General features: G+C 44.9%; 1 pseudogene; it reads left to right on the top strand.

Annotated features, from left to right (window-relative positions):
• Positions 1–4,079: 4,079 nt before the first annotated feature.
• Positions 4,080–4,198, top strand: LOC145406940 (5S ribosomal RNA; annotated as a pseudogene).
• The last annotated feature ends 495 nt before the right edge of the window (positions 4,199–4,693 follow it).

Genomic DNA, 4,693 nt, shown 5'->3' with positions numbered 1-4,693 from the left:
TGTAAAAGAAAGGTGGAATAAATAAGTGAATATGGCAGAGCAGTGGAATAAATGTCTGTCTAAGTGAAAACGCTACCATATAGTGATATAGTCTCACTTTAAGATCATACAGAGGCTCCAGTGCAAGAACAATAATTAACGACACGACGGACAAACCAGTTAGAATACCAACAGTGAAAACAGTGCCACGGCCCTAGTCAACAGAACTCCACCCGATAGATAAAACCTAGACTTCCCCCAAGTAATAGTATTTGGCCTCACTGCCCTGAGACTCCTGATTGTAGTGCTATTCACTCTACCCGAACTTGTCCCAAGTAGTATCAAGCGTGATACTAACTCCCACAATCTAGGCCTTAGATTTATAATTGTTCAGTATAATTACTCTTGTAATATTTACCCGTTCCACTTGTAGAATTTAGCAATACACGTGTAAGGTTGTTGCCTTGAGTTTTTGTGCCCTGCTTCTCTCTTATTTGTCTTAGCTCTGGTCTAGAAAAGGGAATCCAGCTACACACTAGGCGTTAGAGGGACGGGAAGCCGACCCTAAAACACCTAGCATTACAATATGTAATTTAAGTTCGTATGGTATATGGTTTAGTGTTATGTAATGTAAGACAACACTAGCATGTTTTGGGCTGTTTCCGAGTTGGCAACTGTGCTCTTTCTCTAGAATACACCAGAAATATGGAAAGATGTAGAAGTTTCTAGTACAATGCAAGCTTATATAAAGATGGGGAGAGGCTAGGGCAAGTTTTTAGTCGGGTGTCAAGTCAGTTTGAGTGAAGTGCAGTCAGTTTTGGTGAAGATAGTATATTCTTGGTACTTGTGAAAACAGTGGCAAACAGTGACGGGTTATTGAAGTTTGTATATCATTGGAACTTGAGAAAACAATGAAGTGCCAAGCATTAAGTGTAATAACTGTGAAGTGTTGTTAAGCATTAAGTGTAACAGCAGTTAGTAAAGTGTGTATAGCTCCAGTGCTTGTGAGAAAAGTGAAATTGGAAAGCAATAAGTGGAATTATTTGGAAAATAAAGACAGTGAACTTTAAGGAGCCAGTGTTTATTTTCGCCTCAGCTGATCTTGTGTACTGTACACCTGAAGGCTGACCATAGGAAGAACAATTCACTGGGAAACGTCTCTCCTGTATTGAACTACTGCTGTTGGAGCCTGTGGCAGTGTGAGGTGGGGACATAACGCTGGTGTCAGGAGTGAAGATTATTTACGCCTGGAGTGAGTCTAACCTTCGACATGGAAGCGGAAGGTGTGAAGACAAGGTCTCGAGCTAGGCAGGAGGAGGAAATTTCCCTGGAGACAATTGTGGAGCTATTACAGGCACAGAATGAAGGACAGAAGCAACTCCAAGAATAATTTCAGGCCCGAATTGAAGAACAGAGAGAGTTCAGGAACGAAATCAAAGAACAATTACAGGCACAAACTAAAGAACTCAAAGAACTAATACAGGCACGAGGTGAACTACTGAAGGCAAATAGGGAACTGCTAGAGGCACAGAGTGAAAAACTAGAGGCACAATGTGAAGAACAAAAAGAACGATATGAACAACTTCAAGAGGCATCAGAGGAGCAACAGAGGGAATTACAACCGAGGGTGCAAGAACAGCTACATGCATTCATGAGGGAAATGAAGGAAAAACAGCAACAGCTTAAGGAGGAAGTAGATGCCAATCTAGAGCGGCAGAAGTATGAGGTAAGCAATAATGTGAAAGAGTGTAAACAGCATGTGGACAACCAGTTAATGATAAGTGAGGGAATAGTTGCAGAGTGCAGACAGCATGTAGATAACCAGTTGAAGCATGTAGTTGACCGTGTACAGATAATTAGTGAGAAAATTGAGGCTGTAGAGAAATATTGCACTGCTGAGCCCCAGGTTGGCGTACAGGGGGCATATGAAAGGAAAGGACAGTGTATGATGAATCCTGACGGATCCCAGGCATCTAAAGTAGCATTACAGGACTACTTATCAGAATGGAGGAGACTTAAGTCCTGGCCTTAATTATGATGCCCCAGTTTTTAGGCCCCAAACCAGTGAAGTGCAAGGCTATAATGGGGGTCCAGTTAAAAAGAAACCTCAGGAATTTGATGGTAGAGTATCTTGGGAAGCTTACCGTGCACAGTTTGAGTTACTTGAGGATCAGAATGGTTGGGATGATAAGCAGAGGGCTGCAGAAGACCCACCACTGAAGAAATGCAGGAGAACCTTGATGAATAGTGTGCGAGAAGACAGAAAAAACAGACAGCATGGAGTGGAATAAGAATGGGGATCATAGGAAGAAATGGTGCCGTACTGCAATGTCAGGTCCAGCATCAGATGAAGACCTGAAGAGGATGCAGATGGAGGATGCAGATTTACAACCAGTGCTAGAGTGGCTGCAGCAGAGCACAGTGCGATCATCTTGGGAAGAAGTTTCCAGGTTAAGCCCTGCGACCAAGAGCTACTGGAGTCAGTGGGACCTTCTTCGTTTGAACAACGGATTACTGGAGCGTCAGTGGGAAACAGCTGATGGCCTCAACAAGTATTGGCAACTGGTGGTTCCGAAGAAGATGAAGTCCGAGATCTTGGATGAGTCCCATAACCAGATCCCTAGTGGGCACCTGGGAGTGAAGAAAACTCTAAGCCGGCTGTGACAGAGGTTCTAATGGATTGGCATGTGTCAGAATGTTGAAGAGTGGTGTCGGGCCTGTGATGTGTGCTGTGCCAAGAAGGGATCCAAGAAACGTGGTTGTGTCCCTCTCCAGCTGTACCAAGTGGGTGCACCGATGGATAGAGTCGTGGTGGATGTTGCTGGACCTTTGCCACTCACTGAGAGGGGAAACCGGTATATATGTGTTAGCTATGGACTATTCACAAAGTTGCCAGAAGCCTATGCTATCCCTGATCAAGAGGCTGCGACTGTTGCTCAGGTGTTGGTTGATCAGATTTTCTGTTGTTTTGGGATGCCACAAGAGCTACATTCAGAGCAGAGTAGAAACATCGAGTCTGCTGTGTTCTGTGAGTGCTGCAAGTTAGTGGGGATCAAGAAGACCAGGACGACCCCACTAAGGCCACAGTCAGATGGGACAGTGGAGAAATTCAACTGGACCCTGAGACAAGAACTGGCCAAGTACTGCGTTGATGGACAAACAGAATGGGACCAGAAGATACCTGCATTGCTGATGGCATATCGGTCTGCATCCCATTAATCTACCGGCTACACCCCTGCAAAACTGATATTGGGCCACGAGTTATGCTTACCCGTTGACTTGTTAATGGGGAGACCACCTGGTGAAGAGCTGCCTACAGACACCACCAGCTATGTGAAGCACCTTCAGGAAAGGATGGCTGAGGTACATCATCAAATGCAAGGAGCCCTCAAAGTTTCAGGAGAGGTGATGAAGTGCAAGTATGATGGCAAGGCAAGTGAGGTGAGCTTCAAGGATGGTGACCAAGTTTGGTTATACAATCCTCAGCAAAAGAAGGGACAATCACTGAAGCTGCAAAGCCCATGGGAGGGGCCTTACACTGTGTTGGACCGCCTATCAGATGTAAAGTATCGGATTCAAGGAGGCAGGAAGTCTCGCCCAAAGGTGGTACACGTGAATCGTCTGTGGCAGTACCATGGGCCAGGACAGTACAGCTGGGATGTCTCCGAGGAATCGTGCTCTCCTGCACCCGAGGATGTTAAGGAGGACCAAGGAGCTGAAGTGCAAGAGGATGGTGACACTTTCTCGAGAGAAGAAGCGAACCAAGAAGAGGACCAAGACCTTTCTGGAGGAGTAGACTGTGTGGAGGAGCAAGGACATCGTCAGAAGCGGCACAGAAGAAGACCTGATAAGTTGAAGGATTATTTTGTGTATAGTTAGATGTTCCATTAAGAATAAGGTTTGTGTTTGTATATACTGTGTAGTTTTGTCGGGACGACAAAGAACTAGGGAGGGGGTAGTGTTAAGAAGTGAGATTTGCCCGCTGGGTGCTCGAGAAGCTTCTCGGCGTTTCGTGTACGGTAGCTAGTTCTCGTTCAGGTATGAGTCAGAGTTGCCAGTTTGCCTGTTGTTTGTGAGCGTAGTTGTTTCGTAAGTTATGCATTTATTTTTGTGCCACGTTGAGTACACCGCTTCTCGTCCGATCAGCGAAGTTAAGCAACGTTGGGTCTGGTTAGTACTTGGATGGGTGACCGCCTGGGAACACCAGATGCTGTTGGCATCCCTACGTGTCAAGTGGGGTTGGTGGAGGATTAGTGCCCCTCCCTGTAAAACAATTAACTCTAAGCCCTTGACCACCCCATTTGGGATACATGGCGTGTGGCAATGGATGGATGGATGGTTTTATTTAAGTGATTGCTTGTTAAATTATGTAATTTAAGTTCGTATGGTAAATGGTTTAGAGTGTTATGTTATGTAAGACAATACTGGCATGTTTTGGGCTGTTTCTGAGTTGGCAACTGTGCTCTTTCTCTAGAATACACCAGAAATATGGAAAGATGTAGAAGTTTCTAGTACAATGCAAGCTTATATAAAGATGGGGAGAGGCTAGGGCAAGTTTTTAGTCGGGTGTCAAGTCAGTTTGAGTGAAGGGCAGTCGGTGTTGGTGAAGATTGTATATTTTTGGTACTTGTTAAAACAGTTGTAAACAGTGACGGGTTATTGAAGTTTGTATATCATTGGAACTTGAGAAAACAATGAAGTGCCAAGCATTAAG

The sequence above is a fragment of the Coenobita brevimanus genome, chromosome 71 (assembly GCF_032717465.1).
Source record: "Coenobita brevimanus isolate Jiangsu-jjx chromosome 71, ASM3271746v2, whole genome shotgun sequence".
NCBI classification, from domain to species: domain Eukaryota; kingdom Metazoa; phylum Arthropoda; class Malacostraca; order Decapoda; family Coenobitidae; genus Coenobita; species Coenobita brevimanus.
This window is presented reverse-complemented; position numbering and strand designations above follow the sequence as displayed.